This window comes from Eretmochelys imbricata, chromosome 5, assembly GCF_965152235.1.
Source record: "Eretmochelys imbricata isolate rEreImb1 chromosome 5, rEreImb1.hap1, whole genome shotgun sequence".
Taxonomy (NCBI): domain Eukaryota; kingdom Metazoa; phylum Chordata; order Testudines; family Cheloniidae; genus Eretmochelys; species Eretmochelys imbricata.
In genome coordinates this window covers 80,792,306-80,815,469 of record NC_135576.1, presented here as the reverse complement: position 1 = coordinate 80,815,469, position 23,164 = coordinate 80,792,306, and the positions used below count along the sequence as shown (strand labels likewise).

At 46.6% G+C, this 23,164-nt stretch overlaps 1 protein-coding gene across 5 annotated transcripts in view; it reads right to left on the bottom strand.

The window, feature by feature from the left end:
• The window catches only part of PRRC1 (proline rich coiled-coil 1), a 38,770-nt gene extending 35,143 nt beyond the window's left edge, over nucleotides 1-3,627 (bottom strand). For 2 of the 5 annotated variants that reach the window (XM_077817404.1, XM_077817402.1), the window contains exon 1: nucleotides 2,974-3,264. The gene's annotated coding sequence lies outside the window, so the exon portion shown is untranslated. Of the gene's footprint in view, nucleotides 1-2,973; nucleotides 3,269-3,505 lie in introns of those variants that run through there. The other 3 variants (XM_077817403.1, XM_077817405.1, XM_077817406.1) reach the window with 3 other exon arrangements.
• Between the last annotated feature and the right edge of the window lie 19,537 nt (nucleotides 3,628-23,164).

Genomic DNA, 23,164 nt, shown 5'->3' with positions numbered 1-23,164 from the left:
TTTGTGACTAAAAGTTCATTTCATGAGTCTTGGCCATGTCACCGAATTTGGAAAAGCCTCCCAGACTTGAGTGCATTCTGTACGAATTCATTAAATTGTGTTTAATAACTAAATTAATAACAAAAGTAGCATATTCCTAACAGGTTCTCGCTCTGTGGCTTTGTTTAAAAAAAAAAAAAATCTGTGTGTAATTTGCCACTAAAAAGAGTTCCATCAGTATAGATCCCGTTTTCAGAAGGGTTTATTTTAATATAAAACTCAGCAGGGTTAGGTTACTAAATGACAAGGGGGTGCGGGTGAGGAAAAAAAACTGGTCTATGCTAATGCTACCACTGTGGCCAGCAATGTCAGAGCTGCATCAACACTAAAACAATCATGGGAGCTTTTAACAAGAAGAAGAATACTTAGTACAGACAAGGTCTGTACCTCTTTGAGGTGTAACTATTTACTTGATTCAGAATGCAGAGCCAATACGACCAAGGAAGAGGGAGCTGAATTCTAGTCAGGTGTTAACTGACAATTTTGGGGAAAAGGCTAACAGCTTGATTTTCGAAGGTGTAAATCACCCACAACTCTCATTTGCTTCAGCAGGATGTGTGGGTATTTGGCATTTAGGAAAAAATCAGGCCATAAATTCTGACTGCACAACTTTTTGTCTTAAAGTGGTGATTATGTTAGAAGCAGAAAAAAAAAGTTTCATTTTAGTGATCAAAGGTTGAGCTTGCTGAGTTGACAATCAGAAAAAGTTAGCTTTTGATTTTTTAAAAGTAATGCGAAGTAACTGAAAAATGTGAAACCAAATAATTTACATATTTCTTTTTCTGACTAATCTTAATTTAAAATCATTTTCAGGTTATGTCCCAAAAATACGGAAATTGATAGTTAAGGAAGACTACCCAAAATTGACAAGGATAAAGTCAATTGCTAGAACTGAATCACAGTCTGCAGTGGTGCTATGTTTAAATGTTAACCCTTAACAAGCAGATTTCCACAGTTGAGTAGACATCCATGTTAACAAAGCAGAGTAGAATTATTCTGAGAGGCTCAGGCTTAACCTGAGAAGTGAATAAGCTCACTAATCAATTAAAATACCAGACTCAAATGTTACTTAATGCATTTTTTTAAAATATGTAACAGGCAATGTTTCCATAACTAGATGTGAAAAGGTAAGATTGGGTTAACACCTAAAGCACTGGTTAAGCTCATTAAGCAGAATTTTTGTTAATACTCTCCTGATTAAGCAGCAGGTGTTGCTATCCATTATTAGGCCAATTAACTGCTAGGAAGGATCCCCAAATGAACAGCCATCCTGAATGCACACATCCTAATTAAGGGATGTATAGGCACAGATATAAATAATACTCATTTATGAACTGTATTCAGAGTAACAGCCGTGTTAGTCTGTATTCGCAAAAAGAAAAGGAGTACTTGTGGCACCTTAGAGACTAACCAATTTATGTGAGCATCAGCTTTCGTGAGCTACAGCTCACTTCATTGTATGCATCCGATGAAGTGAGCTGTAGCTCACGAAAGCTGATGCTCACATAAATTGGTTAGTCTCTAAGGTGCCACAAGTACTCCTTATGAACTGTAGGCCTTTTCATCTTTTAAAGCTATGGCTAAACTAGAGAGCTTACAGCAGTTGTGCTATATCGATGGGAGAAGCTCTCCCATCAGCATAGTGCTGTCCACACCAGTGCTTAGGTCAGTATAACTTATGTCGCTCTGGGCTGGCTTTATACATAAGTGGTACTGTAGACATAGCTTAAGTCTTTTACAGATATTAAGCCATTATTTCCTAGTCTAAATGGGTACCAGGTTAGTTTGGGGGTCGGTGTGTATGGGTAGAGGAAAGGATCAGTGCGGCTAGGGGAAGTTGAAGGACATCAGATTCATACCACCCTATACAGACTGGAAACATATGGTTTCATCTGCTTATAAAGTGGGGAGCTGGCTCACTAAAATCCATCCTATTTACCTCAGACAGCCAACCTCATTAAAGGCCACAGAACAGAAACAGCTCACAGGTACTGGAATAAGAACTTAAGCTCTGCCACCCTGTCTCTCTCTTTTGTACCCCTGTGGCACTCAGCTCATTCTTGGACAAAACAAAAAAAGATAACAAAAGAGACACAGCAACTATCAGAACATGCTGTGATGCCCATTTACAACTCAATGGGGTGTCTTCTTCAACATCAGATATTATAACTGAGTAATTAATCTTGACAAGCCTCCTGAAGAAACTAAGCACATGAGGTTAGTTCCATTTGACAGAAGAGGATCCCACACATTTTTTGAAATGCAGATGGGCAGGCCCCTCGGGTGACAGAGCATTGCTGATGTAAATGAAGTGCCACGTGGGCACAGGGAAGACCATGCACAGCAAGAATGGATGCTCGCTGACATGCTCAAAGCCAGAGGAAAATGCCAAAATCAGAACTACTTGAGTTTTTCTATACCAGTCCCTTTCTTACGTTTCTAGCATGATCAGACTACCCGTTTTCGAAACATTTGCTTGCCAAACTATGAGTATTTAACATTTAATCATAATCATTGTACCAACAAGACTTCAGATACCAGAGGGATAGGCGCTAAATATCAGACAGAAGAGCTGGCCTCTGTCCCAAGGAGTTTACCGTCTAGATCAGAGACACTATAGCACAAATGATTAATGAACTACAGGGCCAATCTTCATAGGATGCATAAATCCCCCAGTTTTTAAATGAAAGAAAAAGCCACCCAACTTGGGGGTGTAGGATACTAGATTATTCTCTATGACAGTAAGTTACACCGGCAGCACAAACAAGGCTGCAAACGTCCATGGGCAGAACTTGCAGTGAATCCCACGCCCTGTTAGAAAAGCCCCCTTCAGACGCCCCGCTTTTGCGTTGGTTTGTTTTTCAAAGTCATTCCTACCCGCCGGTAAGCAGGGAAGGAACAACGCCTGACAAGGTAACCCAAGTGCAAACCCACCTCGGGCGGCCTTCCTGAGCCGGCCGCCACAGCGCCCAGAGGCGTGACGATCTCTCCGGGCCTTGCACGCGCTATCTAAACAGCAGCCTCGACCGTTCCCCTTCTGTTCGTTCCGCAGAAGCGCCCCCCGATCCCAGGCTGCGCCCCCGCTGCCAGACTCTCCAGCGCCGCCTACAGAGCAGCTCCGCCCGGCGGCGGGAAAGACCCCGGTAACGGCAGCAACAGGCCCGCGGCGCGGCGTGACCCCGCAGCCGGCTCTGACGCGGCCGCCGGGGAGGAGACGCACCGCCCCCCACCCCCGCGCGGGCAGCCTCACAGAGCAGGGGGCAGAGCGCGAGCAACGGGGCGCAGGCGCAGCGCAGGGCCTACAGCTCCCATGAGCCTTGGGGCGCACATGCGCAATGCCCGCCGCCGCTCCGGGTTGCCACGTTTCTCCGCCGCCGGCGGCTCTGCTCACGCTCCTCGGGGCCAGGCCGGGCCGCTCCCGCGCGCGCTGTCCGGCCTGGCGGCGGCATCTCCCACCTACTCTCACCTAGCTGCGGGTTGCTCCTTGGCCGGGCCTCGAGGCGCCACTTCCCTGGCGCGGTTTGACCCGCGCCGCCGCTCGCTTCCCGCATCCAAAATGGCCGCGCCTGGGAGCTGGACGCCACCGCCTGCTGCCACGTTCGCCTGCGGCGGGTGGGGCCGGGCGGAGCCGTCTGCAGCGCGTGACCTGGGGTGGGGCAGAGCCCGGCCACGTACCACGGGGTTCTTGGTGCCCAGCCCGCTGCCCAGGCAGCCTGGTCGCTACCCCTCGCCCTGCAGCGGGCATGTCGGGGTTTCTTCCTCTCAGCCTGCTCAGACATCTCCCTAGCGGAGCCCCGTCATGCCCCCACAGAGGTGGTGGGGGGCATATTCGCGAAGCAGAGCACAGACCTTTGTACCCTCCCCAGCTCCTCCAAGTACGACAGCAGAGGCTGCTTGTGAACACGGGCAGAGGGTGGTACAAGTGGGTGGAATAGGATGAAGTTAAGGAAAAAGAAGAGGCTGTGATGTGCTGGCAGTCTGGGTCCCGGCTCATGCCAAGGCTGCTGGTCAGCTAGGTTTTCCAGGCAGCTGGTTTTCAACCAGAACGCCAGGTCAAAAAGGGACCCTGGGGGATCTGGTCAGCATTGCTGAGCAGGCCGTTAAAAGTCCAGGGAGTGGCGGGGTAAGGCAGACTCCCTGACTGCCCAGGCTCCTAGCCTGCCCTGGCTCTGTGTGGCAGCCAGCATGTCTGGCTCCTAGGCGCAGAGGCAGCCACCACGAGCAGCGGCACTGGCTTCGCAGCTCCCCTTGGCCAGGAACCACAGCCACTGGGAGCTGCCGGGGCTGTGCTTGTGGGCAGAGCTCAGAGGCCCTGTATCTAGGGGTTGCAGAACATGCTAGCTGCTTTTGGGAGCAGCTTGAGGTAAGCACTGCCCAGCCACAGCCCAAACCTCCTTCTGCTCCCCAGCCCTGAGCCCACTCCCACACCTTAGCTCCCTCCCACAGCCCCTACCCTTCACCCTCTCCTGTAGTCCAACTCCATGCCCCAGATCAGAACTTCCTCCCAGAGCCTGCACTCTACGCCCTCTCCCACATTCCTGCCCCAGCCCTGAGCCGCCTCCTGCACCCAAGCTCCCTCCCAGAGCCTGCACCCTTTACCCTCTCCTGCACTCCAACCCCCTACCCCAGATCAGAACCCCCTTCCACACCCTAACTCCCTCCCAGAGCCTGCACCCCACACCTCAGCCCTGAGCCCCTTCCTGCACCCAAGCTCCTTCCCAGAGCCCATATCTCTTGCACCAATCCTGAGCCCCAGCCCTGAGCCACCTCCCATACCTAAACTCACTCCTGGAGCCAAAACCCCCTCTCACACCCCAAACCAATGCCTCAGTCCTGAGCTGCCTCCTGCACTCCAAAACCCTCATCCCTGGGCCCACCCCAGAGCCCATATCCCCAGCTGGAGCATGCACCCCAACCCCAGGCCTGAGCCCCCTCCTGCACTCCAAACCCCTTGGCCCCAGTCTAGAGACCCCTCCTGCACCCCAAACCCCTCATCCTCTCCTCAGAGCTTGCACCCCCTCCCTCCTGTACCCCGTCCTATCCCAGAGCCCCCTCCTATACCCTGAATCCCTCATTTCTGGTACCGTTCCAGAGCCCCTAGCTGGAGCCATCACCCCCCCACACACACACACCCCCAAAGTCTCACCAGGCTGGGGCAAAGTGAGTGAGGGTAGGGAAGAGCAAGCAAAGGGGGGGGTGGAGTGGGCAGGGCAAGGGTGTTTGGCTTTGTGTGATTAGAAAGTTGGCAGGAAGATAATGGAGCCTGCAGCTGACTGAACCTGACAAACTGCTATGTTTCTCTCACTAGAAAGCTGTTTTCATCTCACAGACATATCTTGCAGTGATTAGTTTCATACACAAAGTTACCTTATGGCATTTTTTCATTAGTCAGAACTACTAAACAAAGCTATACACGTGTTTGGCTGTTCTGGATGTCAAACATTCAAAAAAAAATCAATATTTGTAGTCCGCTAGTTAAGCCAGAAAATGTATTATGAATTAGAGGCAGTGGAGGTAGCAATGCCTGTAGGGAAGAATGCCCTACGCTTCTTGCCACAGGGTGACCGACTCCTTTAAGCATTTGGGTCTGGAGGACTACTTGCACACTATGGAGCATGTGAAAGACTCCTGGTAGAAGAACTGGAGTGGCTGCTCACAAGAGGGTAGGAAGTGTTTTAAGGAGTCCAGGGTGGGCTGTGGGGAGAGACTTAGCAGAACCTGGGAAAGTCGAACAAGCTGTGCCTAGCCTGTGATGGGGGCAGAAGAGATTTTATTCTTTGTTAATAAACCAGACCCTAAGAAGGGATGTTATTGGACTGTGATAGGTATACCAATCCTACACTGGACTTGAAGGGTTAATGATTGCCTATGGGGGCAATCAGCCTTGCCCTACTACACTTGCAGTATCAAACCTGGAGGGAGGAGTTAAAAGGGCTGAACCTGGTTCAATTAGGGCCTGACTAAGAAGGAAAGCCCACCTATAGAGCTCAGGCAGTGAGAGAAGCCTGGCTGGAACCAGGAAGCTCAGTGGGGTAGCTAGGAGCCCAAGATAGTTAGGAAAGAAAGTGTCAAGAAATGAGTCTACCCAAGATTTTGTAGTGTGGTGGAAGAGCTTACAGGGAGTAGGAAGACTCCTGATGAGTGAGGGACTGCCCTGGGAGGTGGAGGAAAAACTCTCCTGCAGCAGGACCAGCTAGGTGGCAGAAAGTGGTAAGAAGCTCTTGGACAAGGCTCAAAGAGAGCATTGAGCTGATGCACTGAACAGGCTGAGGCAAAGGCCTAAGGCAGGGCAAGGTAGGAAGTGGTCTAGGGAAGCAGCAAGAGAGTCTGTGTAGTGATGGCTTGACTGCCCATTCAAGGGTCCCTGGACTGGAATCCAGGGAAGAAGGGAGGGCCTGGGTTCCATTCCCCTGACAAGGTGTAAGGACTACTGTAACCCTCCTACCCCTATACTAGGTAGTCTGGACTCAGAGTGTCCAACATGAACTTGAAGAACTGTTTGTTGTTGGATTACTGGTTTACCCTGGAAGGGATGGAACTTTGACTTAGCTGAAGGGGCAAGTCAAAAGGAGAAGCAGACCACCACAGGGCCAGAATGACTGCTACCGCGAGGGTGCTGGCTAGTGAATTGTAAGCTTACATGGACACATACAGTACTCCTTTGTAGACTTTGAGAAGCCCTAAGTGAAGGGATGCTCAGGTGGTGGCTGATTGTTACACTTGCCATTATAAAGATTCCATTTTCTGTTGCCTATAACTGCAAACCTTAAACTGAGCAGGCTGAAATTTTCCATACCAGGTGTTTATTGGGAAGTTCTAGTGTCTCCATGCTTTGGAGCAAGGGCTTGAAATTTGGTAGAAGAGTTGCCATAGTGTCAGGAAGGTGTCTTATTTTGTTAACATGGTGAAAAATTGCCCAGATTATAAATCTCTGAGAAGTCACAGTTCAATAGAGGCTTGTTAGAATTTGCTAGCTAAATTATCTGAAGATTCCATCTGCAGTGTATGATTCCTTCACAGCAGTCCAGACTGTGAAGAGGATACATGTAAAGAGCAACTGAACCATCCTAGAGCTGAACGGGCTTACCAGGATTGCCCCTGCAAGTGCTCCTCCAGGTTGCTGGTGGTGGCTGTCCTGCTGGGCACCAGAATTGAGAGCAAGGAGACTGTCTCTCCTTCAGCTCCCAACTAAAACCTCTTCAGCGCATCAAGGATCTAAAACCTATCCTGAAGGACGATCTCTCACTCTCCCAGACCTTTGGAAACAGGCCAGTCCTTGCTTACAGACAGCCCCCCAACCTGAAGCAAATACCAGCAACTACACCTCACACAACAAAAACACTAACCCAGGAACCTATCCCTGCAACAAATCTCATTGCCAGCTCTGTCCAAATATTTATTCAAGGGACACCATCAGCCACACCATCGGGGTTTTATCATAAATGTAAAGGGAAGGGTAACCACCTTTTTGTATACAGTGCTATAAAATCCCTCCTGGCCAGAGGCAACATCCTGTTACCTGTAAAGGGTTAAGAAGCTCAGCTAAGCTGGCTGGCACCTGACCCAAAGGACCAATAAGGGAACAATATACTTCCAAATCTTGGGGGGAGAGGAGGAGGGGAAGGTTTTTGTTTGTGCTCTTTGTTTCCCTGTTTGTTCTTTCTTGGGACTGAGAGAGGCCAGACAGAAATCCATATTCTCCAACCCATCCTAATCCAAGTCTCCAATATTGCAACCAGTATAGGTAAGCCAGGCAAGGTGGATTAGTTTATCTTTTATTTTATGTGAATTTTCCCTGTGTTAAAAGGGAGGTTTTCTGTAACTTTAGGGTTTTGCCCAGAGGGGGATCCTCTGTGTTTTGAATCTGGATACCTTGTAAAGTATTTTCCATCCTGATTTTACAGAGATTAACTTTTTTTTTTAAATAAAATCCTCCTTTTAAGAACCTGACTGATTTTCTCATTGTTCCATGATCCAGGGGTTTGGGTCTTTGATGATTTTGTAACAAATTGGTTAGGATATTATTCTCAAGCCTCCCCAGGAAAGGGGGTGTGTAGGGCTTGGGGGGATATTTTGGGGGAAAGACGTCTCCAAGTGGTCTCTCTCCCTGTTCTTTGTTTAAAATGCTTGGTGGTGGCAGCATCCTGTTCAAGGACAAGGCAAAGTTTGTACCTTGGGGAAGCTTTTAACCTAAGCTGGTAAGAATAGGCTTAGGGGGTCTTTCGTGCAGGTCCCCACATCTGTACCCTAGAGTTCAAAGTGGGGAAGGAACCCTGACAGGCTTGTTCACCTGCACATCTATCAACATGATATGCCATCATGTGCCAGCAATGCGCCTCTGCCATGTACATTGTCCAAACCGGACAGTCTCTACGCAGAAGAATAAATGGACACAAATCAGACATCAAGAATTATAACATAATGTAACAGCCAGAGAACATTTCAATCTCCCTGGACACTCAATAACAGACTTAAAAGTGGCAATTCTTCAACAAAAAAACTTTAAAAACAGACTCCAATGAGAAACTGCAGAACTGGAATTAATTTGCAAACTGGACACCATCAAATTAGGCCTGAATAAAGACTAGGAGTGGATGGGTCACTACAAAAACTAATTTCCCCGTGCTGTTACTCACACCTTTTTGTCAACTGTTTGAAATGGACCACCCTGATTACATTGGCCTCATTACCACTACTAAAGTGATTTTTCCTCCCTTTGTATTCTACTGTTGAGAATAGTCCACTTCTACTTTAATTGAACTGTCTCGTTAGCACTGACCCCCACCACTTGGTAAGGCAACTCCCATCTTTTCATATACTGTGTATTTATACCTGCCTATTGTATTTTCCACTCCATTCATCTGATGAAGTGGCTTTTAGCCCATGAAAGTTCATGCCCAAAATGTTAGTCTCTAAGGTGCCACAAGTATTCCCTGTTTGTGCTCTCAGTGTTCCTCCATCTGACACCCAGCAAGTAAGGAGGAGAAAGGTTAGGAAGCTGTCTAACTAAAACAATGTAATGGGGTAAGGAACTGGGGTAGGGAGAGGGAATGAGACAGGTGCAGGAAGGTGAGTGGATAGAAGCTTGGTGTGAGGGAAGGAAGGTTAGGAGCAGGAGGCTCTAGGGTTGCCAACTGTTTAATCACATAAACCCAAACACCCTTGCCCTGCCTCCTGTCCCTTCCCCAAGGCCCTGCCAACTCCATCCTCCCCACTCCCCCATCGCTGGCTCTCCCCCACCCTCCTTCACTCTCACTGGGCTGGGGTTGGGGTGCAAGCTATGGGCTGGGGGTTTTGGAGTGGGGCAGGGAGTTGGGGTGCAAGGTCTGGGAGAGAGTTTGGGTGCTGGAGGGGGCTCAGGGCTGGGGGAGAAGGTTGTGGTGTGGGAAGGTGTGTGGGATGCAGCCTCCTGGCTGGGGCAGGGGATTGGGGTGCAGGAGGGGGTGAGGGGTGCTGGCTCTGGGAGGGAGTTTGGATGCAAGAAGGGGCTCAGGGCTGGGAGAGGGTGAGGGGTGCAGGCTCCAGCCTAGTGGTGCTTACCTCGGGTGGCTCCCAGTTGGCGGCACAGCGGCGTGAAGGCAGGCTCCCTGCCACTCCCGGAACAGCTGGCATATCCCTGTGGCCCCTGGAGGGTGGAGGAAGAGCTCTCCATGCGCTGCTTGTGCCTCGAGTGCCGACTCCACAGCTCCCATTGGCCGGGAACTGCGGGGGTGGCGCTTCCCTTAGCCCTGCTGCACCACCGACCAGGAGCTGCCCAAGGTAAGTGTAGTCAGGGTGCTCTACCCCCTCCATGTTCTGCTCCAGGAAGTGGCCAGCATGTCCCTGCGGCCCCTGCAGTGGGGCAGGGGACTCCGCACACTTGTCCCTGCCTGCGGGCACTGCCCCCCGCATCTCCCATTGGCCACAGTTCCCAGGGCTGCAGCAACATGCCAGTAGCTTCTGGGAGCGGTGCGGGTCCTGGACAGGCAGGGAACCTGCCTTAGCCCTGCTGCACCACCACACTTTTAGTGCTTAAAATGTCCCTGTTTGGCTTCAGTAGCCTCCGGCAGATAGAGCCCCATTCTGGGAGACTGTCGGTGAAACCTGGAGGGTTGGCAACTGTATCTACAAGAGCAGCAGTCTAGTCTTAGCTGTGACAACAGCTTGCTTTTAGCAAGTACAAGTACCCCTAGATGGGGTCTCTGCTATTAAATAGTTTTGGGTTCAATCCTCCAAAGACTCATGCACATGCTTAACTTTGTGGATGTGAGTAGTCCTACTGGCTTCTCTCTCTGACCACCAGTTATACAACATTCTCAAAGCTGTGAGATGCAGCTAAGCTTTACTTGCTATAGCAGCCATCACTTAAGAAGATTCCCAAAATTATGCTGTTATTGGTCAATTATGAGATCATTAATATATAATCCTCCTTGTTTTATCAATATCACAATTACTATCAATATCACATAAACCACTCCATGATTCTAATCCAACTCTTTTGTAACCTATAGCAATAGCAAAAAATTCACACTGGCCTCCTACATGAAGTTCTGGAACCAGAACCAGTATGAATATGAAAGAACATCCGGTATTAGATTATTCCTGTATCTACAATAATGAAGAAGAGCTCAGTGTAAGTTCACCAGCTTGTCTCTTTCACCAACAGAAGTTGGTCTGATAAAAGACATTACCTCACCCGCCTCGACTTGCAAAACAACCTGATATTTTGGACAAAATATAAATATATACTAATACCATTATGGTAGGGAATTGTAAAAAAAAACAAAACACCAAAAAAGTCACCACCACATAGCATTTTTATCTTTATTAAAAGCAAATACACTTAATGCAATATAGAATTCACAGATAAGAAAATTAAGAAATTCAGAGTTATGGGTCTTACATCAGTTGAAACGTAGTCCTTTTCAGTATAATTTAGTATTTTTTATTCTTCAATATGCTAAAAACTTCTATGCCCTAAAAGAGATGTGCAATTTGAGTGAGCTATAGTATACAGTGAGTATAGTGTAATTTCAGGTCTTTGATATGTATGTATATTTTCAGCCCTAGAATTACATTCAGATTCTATAAAGGTGCTTGATATTTTTGAAGAAAAAAAGTAATTAGTTTTCTGTTTTGACATTGCACTCCATATACTTTATGGAAATATGCTTATGAATATGACATAACTGGAATGTGCTTTATGCTAAATACCTGTTGTGTGGTGTCATTAGAAAGCTTGTAATCTACTAAGTGTGTTCATCCTGTTTGTTTGCATGTATTATTTCTATATCTGGAGTTAGGAGAATAAGATATAAACTTGTATCACTGATGTAAACATATTAAGTGGAGGCCATTAAGGGTGCTCTCCTTGTGCAGGTTCGAATTCTGCCAACTGTGCCACTGTGACGGGTTTGGTCACAGAGACTCCCCTTGAGACTGTCAGTCAATGAGATGGGGTACTACTGAACACAACCCTGATGTCAGAACCGGCGCCCCTCCACTCCTGTCTTGCTGAGTTAGACATTACATTTAGCTCCAGCACAGACCCAGAGGCTGAGCCATGACACCTCTCTGCAGTTCACTGAAACTGAGCTTTACTCAGCCCAGGATCTTCTCAATTAACAGGGACTTTCCCAGCACCCAGTGCTCAGCCTTTCTGGGAGCCTGAACCCAAAATAAATCCATTTTACTCTGTATAAAGCTTATACAGGGTAAATTCATAAATTGTTCGCCCTCTATATCACTGGTAGAGAGATATGCACAGCTGTTTGCTCCCCCAGATATCAATCACTTACTCTGGGTTTATTAATAAACAGAGGTGATTTTATTTAGTATCAAAAGTATGATTTAAGTGGTTTCAAGTAATAACAGACACAACAAAGTCAGTCACCCAGCAAAATCAAGCGAAAACACACAAGTCTAAGCTTAATACATTAAGAAACTGATTACAGGTAATATCTCACTCTCAGAGATGTTCCAATAAGCTTCTTTTAGACTAGATTCCTTCCTAGTCTGTGCCCAATCCTTTCCCCGGTACAGTCCTTGTTAGTTCCAGCAGACATCTCAGGTGGTAAGCAGGGGTCTTCTCATGACTGACAGCCCCCTTTGTCCTGCTCCACCCCCTTTTATAGCTTTGGCACAAGGTGGGAATCTTGTCTCTCTGGGTTCCCATCCCTCCTTCTAAATGGAAAAGTACCAGATTTAAGATGGATTTCATCATCAGGTGACATGGTCACATGTCACTGTAAGACTCCTACTCTCCATTCCCCATCAGCTGGCCCACATGTACAGAGGAAGGCTTTCAAGTAACTAAGGCCATTTACAGCCGATTGTTTCTGGAGCACCCTTAATGACCTCCACTTAATATGTTTACATCAGTGATACAAGTTGATGAAGTGAGCGTAGCTCACAAAAGCTTATGCTCAGATAAATTTGTTAGTCTCTAAGGTGCCACAAGTACTCCTTTTCTTTTTGCAGATACAGACTAACACAGCTGCTACTCTGAAACAAGTTTATATCTTATTCTCCTAACTCCAGATAAAGAAATACATGAAACAAATATCTTATAATCTACTAAGTGTGTTCAGCATAATGACACCATAAGGGGTATTTAGTGTAAAGCATATTCCAGTTATGTCATTCATAAGCATATTTCCATAAAGCATATGGAGTACAACGTCACATGTAAAAACAGACCGATTCTTCACTACTGTACTTGCACTTTGTGTTGCTACTTACATCTAGGTGAAGTGAGTGTAAACTGTTACCATTCTGCTCTTGTAACATTTTACACTCACATTCGCTGGTGTAAATGACTGTCAAAAGATGTAAGCAAGGCAGTAGTGAACCAGAGAAAAACAGGGCTTGATTCTGAGCTCGGGTTAGAAAGATCACCTGAAACTCCATTGAAGTCAGTACAGATGCACCACTATAAAACTGGGTGTAAGAGGAGTATCCATGGGACTGCATGTTAATTTCCACAAGTGACATGATCCAAATTATCACATTTTAAACAAGTTAGTTATTGTCTCATCTGTGTTTAAAAAAAACTAGCACATCACATTGGTAAATGTGAGAATATACAAAGAAATCAAATATACTTGAACAGCATTCATTTTAGTGTTCAGATATTCATATACATTTTCATATTTGAATTTTTAATCACTGAAATGCATGCTACTTTTTATTTCAATATACACAGAAGCGAAGATAACTGAATAACTTCAACTGGTGAACACTTAAATCAATAAAGGAAAGGCTGCACTGTGCATATGGCAGATGCTATTTTTACTCCATTATACTGTTACTTGATTTCTTAACATGGCAAAACATGCATTCCTCATAGTGGGTTACATATATGCCAAATCCAAAGTATTAAAATTATGCTTCTATCATTATCTTAGTACCGATAAAAGCAAAACTTGTATCTCAAATCGCCAAATAAAATTTGACCAACGTTCCAAAGAAATTCTCAACGTTTGGGTTGAGAATAAGCAGGATCATGTTGATCCCCCAAATATTTTTTTCAGAAAGTTATAAGCACCTGAAAATAAATGACTTTGAATGAAGAATCTATCAGCCACATAGTGTTGCTTCTGCAACACTATACCCCGAGTAGTTAGCTAATATCTGGGGCCTTGCAAGTTATTGCCGTTTGGAGGAGAAATTGATAAGAGTCAGGTATTTCTTTGGTGCAATCCTGTTTATTTACAAAGAATGTACATAATGTTGTTGTTTCCTTGAACACAATACAAACAAAAGCACGAGTCGGTTTATTTGTTCACATTTCCAAGCCTGCCTTTCTATCCAGCACTGCCCTAAAAACTCTCTCAGGGCCACACGACTAGTGCTTCTCTTGCTGTCACCTACTTTCAGGTGGCTCTCTCCTGTTCTCGGTTTCCCTTTTTACACACGCACCAATAGACAGCTGCAACCAAATCAATCCCAGCCCCTGGGTTTGCAATCAGTCCAGTCCTTGGGTGGTGGTTTGTGTTGTTTCAGCTATCACTACAAAAGCAAGCATTTAATGGTTCTCTCATTAGCCTGAATGGAAGGCAGTTAACATATCCATCAACTTCAACTAAGTTTGTGACTGCCCATAGATCAAAGGTTTCAGAGTGGTAGCCATGTTAGTCTGTATCAGCAGAAAGAACCAGGAGTACTTGTGGCACCTTAGAGACTAACAAATAAATTTGTTAGCTCATAGATCAAAGACATGCTTGCTGGGACCCATCCAATCTCCAGCATAACGCTATTGAGTTGACTGAATGATTTCCCGCCCTGCACCCCGTAGGTAAAGGTCTTGCATGCCTAACGCTTAGGAAGCCATCGAGAAATGCTCTGGTAATACTCACTCCAAATACAGCTTTGTTAACTATGCTAACCACCTACCCAGAGAAAGACAGTGTCCTTGAAAATAAGCTCCCAAGCCTCCAGCAGCATATAGAAATAGAACTCTACATTTGAATACCTTAGTTGCAACCTTTCAAAACTGTTTCCACACATTTAAATCAGTCTTCATAACCCTGGTCATTCCAATTATCAAATGGTATGGTGAATACAATGAGAAATACCCGATAAAATGCATAACAAAAAGTTTGTCCTGGAGCTATCATCAACTGAGCCCTGGTCTACACTAGGAGTTGAGGTCGAATTTAGCAGTGTTAAATCGATTTAACCCTGCACCCGTCCACATGACGAAGCCCTTTGTTTTGACTTAAAGGGCTCTTTAAAATTGATTTCCTTACTCCACCCCCAACAAGGGGATTAGCACTGAAATCTGCCTTGACGGGTCGAATTTGGGGTACCATGGACACAATTAGATGGTATTGGCCTCCGGGAGCTGTCCCGGAGTGCTCCATTGTGATCGCTCTGGACAGCGCTTTTGTCAAGGTTCCTTCCCCACTCTGAACTCTAGGGTACAGATGTGGAGACCTGCATGAAAACCCCCTAAGCTTATTTTTAACAGCTTAGGTTAAAACTTCCCCAAGGTACAAACTATTTTAACTTTTGCCCTTGTACTTTCCTGGTTAAATATCTGTTAGATGTTTGGTGGTGGCAGCGATAAAGAGCCCACTTGGAAACATCTCCCCCCTCCCCAAAATCCTCCCAAACCCTACACCCCCTTTCCTGGGGAAGGCTTGCTAAAAATCCTCAGCCCTTTGCATAGGTAAACACAGACCCAAACCCTTGGATCTTAATAATGAAAAAGCATTCAGATTCTTAAAAGAAGAATTTTAATTAAAGAAAAGGTAAAAGAATCACCTCTGTAAAATCAGGATGGTAAATACCTTACAGGGTAATCAGATTCAAAACATAGAGAATCCCTCTAGGCAAAACCTTACGTTACAAAAAGACATAAAAACAAGAATATCCATTCCATTCAGCACAACTTATTTTATCAGCCATTTAAAGAAAACAGAATCTAACACATATCTAGCTAGATTACTTACTAAGTTCTAAGACTCCATTCCTGTTCTGTTCCCAGTAAAAGCATCATACAGACAGACAGAGACTTTGTTTCTCCCTCCCTCCAGATTTTAAAAGTATCTTGTCTCCTCATTGATCATTTTGGTCAGGTGCCAGCAAGGTTATCCTAGCTTCTTAACCCTTTACAGGTGAAAGGGTTTTTCCTCTGGCCAGGAGGGATTTTAAGGGATTTCCCTTTACATTTATGACAACTCTCAACTCAGATGTATTGGCCAGGTAGACAGGAAAAGGCCTGCAAACTTTTGAATTTCAATTTCCTGTTTGGCCAGCGTGGCAAGCTACAGGTGAGTGCAGAGCTCATCAGCAGAGGTGACCAGGACGGAGTCCCAGAACCGCAAAAGAGCTCCAGCATGGACCAAACGGGAGGTACGGGATCTGATCGCTGTATGAGGAGAGGAATCTGTGCTATCAGAACTCCATTCCAGTTTTCGAAATGCCAAAACATTTGTCAAAATCTCCCAGGGCATGAAGGACAGAGGCCATAACAGGGACCCGAAGCAGTGCTGCATGAAACTTAAGGAGCTGAGGCAAGCCTACCAGAAAACCAGAGAGGTGAACGGCCACTCTGGGTCAGAGCCCCAAACATGCTGCTTCTATGATGAGCTGCATGCCATTTTAGGGGGTTCAGCCACCACTACCACAGCCATGTTGTTTGATTCCTTCAATGGAGATGGAGGCAATATGGAAGCAGGTTTTGGGGATGAGGAAGATGATGATGAAGAAGTTGTAGATAGCTCATAGCAAGCAAGCGGAGAAACCGGTTTTCCTGACAGCCAGGAACTGTTTCTTACCCTGGACCTGGAGCCAGTATCCCCCGAACCCACCCAAGGCTCCCTCCTGGACCTGCCAGGTGAAGAAGGGACCTTTGGTGAGTGTACCTTTTAAAATACTGTACATGGTTTAAAAGAAAGCATGTTTAATGATTAATTTGCCCTGGCATTTGCGGCTCTCCTGGATGTACTCTCAAAGCCTTTGCAAAAGGTTTCTGGGAGGGCAGCCTTATTCCGTCCACCATGGTTGGACACTTTACCACTCCAGACCAGTAGCACGTACTTGGGAATCATTGTAGAACAAAGCATTGCAGTGTATGTTTGCTGGCATTCAAAGAACATCCGTGCTTTATCTCTCTGTGTTATACTCAGGAGAGTGATATCATTCATGTTTCAGAGTAACAGCCATGTTAGTCTGTATTCGCAAAAAGAAAAGGAATACTTGTGGCACCTTAGAGACTAACCAATTTATTTGAGCATAAGCTTTTGTGAGCTACAGCTCACTTCATCATTCATGGTTACTTGGTTGAAATAGGGTGCTTTTCTTAAGGGGACATTCAGAGGTGCCCATTCCTGCTGGGCTGTTTGCCTGTGGCTGAACAGAAATGTTCCCCGCTGTTAGCCATGGGGAAGGGGGAGGGAGAGGGGCTAGCCACATGGTGAGAGAGGCAAAATGCGACCTTGGAACAAAAGCACACGTGCTATGTATGTAATGTTAACAGCAAGGTTTACCGTGAAAGAGTGTATCCATTGTTCTATAAAATGTGTCTTTTTAAATACCACTGTCTTTTTTTTTCCTCCACCAGCTGCATGTGTTTCAAGGATCACAGGATCTTCTCCTTCCCAGAGGCTAGTGAAGATTAGAAGGCGAAAAAAAAAAACACACTCACAATGAAATGTTCTGAGCTCATGCAGTCCTCCCACACTGACAAAGCACAGATGAATGCGTGGAGGCAGACAATGTCAGAGTGCAGAAAAGCACAAAACCAGGAGGAGAGGTGGTGGGCTGAGGAGAGGGCTGAAGCTGAAAGGTGGCAACAGCGTGATGAGAGGAGGAAGGATTCAATGCTGAGGCTGCTGGAGGATCAAACTCATATGCTCCAGCATATGGCTGAGCTGCAGGAAAGGCAGCTAGAGCACAGGCCGCTGCTACAGCCCCTGTGTAACCAACCACCCTCCTCCGCAAGTTCCATAGCCTCCTCACCCAGAAGCCCAAGAAGGCGGTGGGGTGGGGCCTCCGGCCACCCAGCCACTCCACCCCAGAGGATTGCTCAAGTGTCAGAAGGCTGGCATTCAATAAGTTTTAAACTTTTAAAGTGCTGTGTGGCCTCGTCCTTCCCTCCTCCACCAACCCTCCCAGGCTACCTTGGCAGTTATCCCCCTATTTGTGTGATGAATGAATAAAGAATGCATGAATGTGAAGCAACAATGACTTTATTGCCTCTGCAATTGGTGATCGAAGGGGGGAGGGGAGGGTGGTTAGCTGACAGGGAAGTAGAGTGAACCAAGGGGCGGGGGGTTTCATCAAGGAGAAACAAACAGAACTTTCACATCGTAGCCTGGCCACTCATGAAACTGGTTTTCAAAGCTTCTCTGATGCGCACTGCGCCCTCCTGTGCTCTTCTAACCGCCCTGGTGTCTGCCTACACGTAACCAGCGACCAGGCGATTTGCCTCAACCTCCCACCCTACCATAAATGTCTCCCCCTTACTCTCACAGATATTGTGGAGCACACAGCAAGCAGTAATAACAGTGGGAATATTGGTTTCTCTGAGGTCTAACTGAGTCGGTAAACTGCGCCAGCGAGCTTTTAAATGTCCAAATGCACATTCTACCACCATTCTGCACTTGCTCAGCCTGTAGTTGAACAGCTCCTCACTACCGTCCAGGCTGCCTGTGTACGGCTTCATGAGCCATGGCATTAAGGGGTAGGCTGGGTCCCCAAGAATAACTATAGGCATTTCAACATCCCCAATGGTTATTTTCTGGTCTGGGAATAAAGTCCCTTCCTGCAGCTTTTGAAACAGACCAGAGTTCCTGAAGATGCGAGCGTCATGTACCTTTCCTGGCCATCCCACGTTGATGTTGGTGAAATGTCCCTTGTGATCCACCAGTGCTTGCAGCACTACTGAAAAGTACCCCTTGCAGTTTATGTACTCGCTGGCTTGGTGCTCCGGTGCCAAGATAGGGATATGGGTTCCGTCTATGGCCCCACCACAGTTAGGGAATCCCATTGCAGCAAAGCCATCCACTATGACCTGCATATTTCCCAGAGTCACTACCCTTGATATCAGCAGATCTTTGATTGCATTGGCTACTTGCATCACAGTAGCCCCCACAGTAGATTTGTCCACTCCAAATTGATTCCCAACTGACCGGTAGCTGTCTGGCGTTGCAGGCTTCCACAGGGCTATTGCCACTCGCTTCTCAACTGTGAGGGCTGCTCTCACTTTGGTATTCATGCGCTTCAGGGCAGGGGAAAGCAGGTCAAAGTTCCATGAAAGTGCCCTTACGCATGCGAAAGTTTCGCAGCCACTGGGAATCGTCCCAGACCTGCAACACTATGCGGTCCCACCAGCCTGTGCTTGTTTCCTGGGCCCAGAATCGGCGTTCCACTTCATGAACCTGCCCCATTAGCACCATGATGCCCGCATTGCCAGGGCCCGTGCTTTGAGAGAAGTCTGTGTCCATGTCCTCATCACTCTTGTCACCACGCTGATGTCACCTACTTGCCCGGTTTCGCTTTGCCAAGTTCTGGTGCTGCATATACTGCTGGATAATGCGCGTGGTGTTTAATGTGCTCCTAATTGCCAAAGTGATCTGAGCGGGCTCCATGTTTGCCGTAGTATGGTGTCTGCACAGAAAAAAGGTGCAGAATGATTGTCTGCTGTTGCTCTGATGGAGGGAGGGGCGACTGACGACATGGCTTACAGGGTTGGCTTACAGGGAATTAAAATCAACAAACGGGGTGGCTTTACATCAAGGAGAAACAAAAACAAGTGTCACACAGAATGGCCCCCTCAAGGATGGAACTCAAAACCCTGGGTTTAGCAGGCCAATGCTCAACCCACTAAGCTATCCCTCCCTCTGGTATTTCAGGCAGGACTGAATCTCCATTAAAGTTTTCAAGGTGCCCCTGACAGACCTAACCAAAATGATTGTCGGCCATTGATTTCACAGAGGGAGGGAGGGGGGAGCAAATGAATACAAAACAAATCTGGTCTATTTCTTGTTTTTATCCACTCCATCTATCTTTTACATCTTTGGCTGGCAGCAGACAGTGCAGTAGGACTGCAAGCCATCCACATCTCCTGGCTGCTTGGCAGAAGATGGTGCAATAGGACTGCCTGCGAGACTAAAGAGAATGACCTGGTCGAGTCACTCCTAATTTAGTCCCTGCGCCCATGTCTGCCCAGGCACTCCTGACTGACCTTACCGAGGAGGCCAGGAGCACATTGGACACGATGAGGATGGTTTTCAGGCCTATTGTACGATCTGCTGCCACAAGGCAATGGGTTGCTGCTGCTGTATAGCAATGCAGTACTGCGTCTGCCAACACCCAGGAGACATACGGTGACAGTGAGCTGAGCGGGCTCCATGCTTGCTGTGGTATGGCATCTGCACAGGCAACTCAGGAAAAAAGGTGCGAAACGATTGTCTGCCGTTGCTTTCACGAGGGAGGGTGGGCGGGCAGGCGGGCCTGATGACATGTACCCAGAACCACCCGCGACAACGTGTTTTGCCCCATCAGGCATTGGGATCTCAACCCAGAATTCCAATGGGCAGCGGAGACTGCAGGAACTGTGGGATAGCTACCCACAGTGCAACACTCCAGAAGTCGACACAAGCCTCGGTACTGTGGAAGCACTCCGCCGAGTTAATGCACTTAGAGCATTTTGTGTGGGGACACACACAATCAACTATATAAAAACAATTTCTAAAAAAACGACTTCTATACATTTGACCTAATTTCATAGCATAGACATACCCTAAGTAGTTCAGGAAGCACTTAATTTCCACTCCCCTCAGTAGCACATTTATTCTTTGATTCACTCTAGTGCTAGTAAGTTCTTTAACTTTCTTGTTTCAGGTATTCTGCCCTGACACCCCCCACAATGCACCAACAAGTACATCTAAAGCTGGCACAGGGTGAGGTAGCAATATGCAGTTAGGCAAGACAGAGAGCCACAGGGGGTGAGGTAATATCTTTTTTGGACCAACACGGCTACAACATGGCATACATTAGGCAGGACACGCAGCTTACCACCTGTCTGAGGCAAGGGGGAAGCTCAGAAGGAAGTGAGCATGTCTAAGGAATGATTTTCTCTCTGTGCTGTTCCTCTGCCACTTCTACAGAGAAAATTATAATTGCACAATCAAGCCCTTAGGGAAGTAGGCTTTTCAGGCTACTGTGCCCCTTTCAGGAGTCTGATTGGTCTTGTATACCCCCAAATTTCACCCCCACTTAAAAACTACTTGCTTACAAAATACAAAAGTGTCACAGCACACTATTATGGAAGAATTGCTTACTTTCTCATTTTTACTATAATTATAAAATAAATCAATTGGAATATAAATATTGTACTTACATTTCAGTATACAGAGCAGTATCAAATGAATCATTATCTGTATGAAATTTTAGTTTGTGCTGACCTCACTAGTGCTTTCTGTGCAGCCTGTTGTAAAACTAGACATATCTAGATGACTTGATGTACCCCCTGGAAGACCTCTGTGTAGCCCTGGTTGACAACCACTACTTTAGGGCTATATGGTGTTTCCTATCATTGCTGTATTTGAATGCCTCCCCAGTTAATTGGATTGCAATAGAGAGAGTCCTAGTGGACATCATAGAATCTTTAACTCTTCATCCTTCTCTGATTATGGGAACCTTAAACACTTCATAATTAAGTACCCAAGAGAATATTTTAGTCTCATTACTTTAACACTTTTTAAGTGCATTCAAATACATTAGCTACTTTTCTAACATTTTCATGTTCATTTATCTTTTTGCACTGTAGAGGGAGCTCAAGGCTTTATTCCTATCTCTGTGTGAGCTTTTAAAATCAATCAGAGATACTTTCAGTAGTTCAGGGACATCATCACTGTCAGAATGTTTTTTCAGCATTCTGAATCTCCCTACATTTTCAAGCCCAGCAGAGACACTGAAAACTCTCCCACTGGATTTAATTAGTGACATCTTTCCAAGGTGTAGAGCATTACCACATTGGAGGAAATCGGGGCGGGGGGGATGCTTAACTAGCCAGGGTGCATGGACAGAGCAGAGCTTTCATTTCAAAGAAAATATTAAGCCTAGCTCAACAAAGGGGATTTAGGCTCAGTGTCGCAATGCCTAACATATAAGTGCCCTGCAGCCTAGTGGAATCTGCAGCCCCTAGTGAGGCACCCAGGCTCCCTATGCAATGCCTGTGAATTAGGTGCCCAAGAATGGGATTCACAGAAGCCAGCATGTTGAGTGGTGAGCTTCCTAAACTAGTCTGTGGGAAATGCTGAAAATAGGGGTGTGGCCTAATCCCTTCCCTTCAAAGGGAGTTAGGAGTCATTCAGGGCAAGTCTATACTTAAGACACTGCTACAGTGCAGCTGCACTGCTGTATCGCTTTAATGAACACACTCTACACCACGGGAGAGAGCTCTCCCGTTGACATAGTTAATCCAGCCTCCCTAAGAGGTGTAGCTAGGTCAACAGAGAAGCTCTCCCACTGATATAGCACTGTCTACACTGGGTTAGATTGGTATAACTGCGTCACTCAGGAGTATGAAGAATCATACCGATTTAGGTGGGTGGCATAGACCAGTGCTACTCAAAGTGGTGGTCCACGGACCGGTGCCAGTCTGCGAGCCATCGGCTGCCGGTCTGCGTGCACATTGGAAAAAAAAAATTGCCGGTCCCCCACATCAGACAACTTGAGAAGCACTGGTGTAGACCAGACCTCATCTATCTCTCCTTTGCATTCACAGCCATGAACTCTCTCCTGAAGGTAGGCAGAGGGATGATGGCTTCAATGGTTCCAACCCTGTTGAGGAACCATGTGGGTATCAATATGATGCCACATGATGGAATTTGTTCCCCACCCCCTCCTGTTGGCTTATTTAAAAATTTAAGAGATTAATAAAATACATAAACAACCCACACCCTCTTAAATGAATGCTAAAGTTGCATAGTCAAGCATTCAAAAGATAAGAAATACCAGAATTAACGTTGCCTGTGCAGCATATACTATTTTCCCACAAGATCCTGTCTCATTCAATGCACAGGACAGACCAGGCTCTGGGAATGAATCAGGGTTATGTAGAGAAGGAGACTGTTGTCTTTGTGACCTTTGTGTCATTTGTTGAGAAACTTGGAAGCTCTGAACTTATTGTGGGTAATGAGAATACAGTGGGCCTAAGCCACCCATAACTAAAGTCCCTCCCTCTTAGCTGACATGGAGGTGCACCGAACCTGGGCCACAACTGAATACTAGGGTCAACAAATGAAAAAACAGGGATGGGAATGATGGTTATAGGGTGAAAATCAGGTAGCTGGAAGGGGACACAAAGCAGAGAGCCCCAGACAGTGCCCACAGCTCCTCAAAGGTTTCTAAGAAGTCAGTGGACACTGCCCCAAAGAACTGTGCTTGGAGGCATGACTGAACAAGGCAACAGAAATAGGCCCTGCAGTCTCAGAGTACCCCACCCCAATCCAACTTCCTTCTGCTGGAGTGATGGCTGGTCATCTTGGCCAGTGCCAGGAGGAAGTTGACTAGGAGATCTCACAACTTTTTGGGGCCACTGATGAGGTGACCAGGATTGGAAGGTCTGTAGTGAATGAGACCGGGAACTGCAGGAAGAGAAAGGACAGTCTCATGGTGGTTGAATCATAAA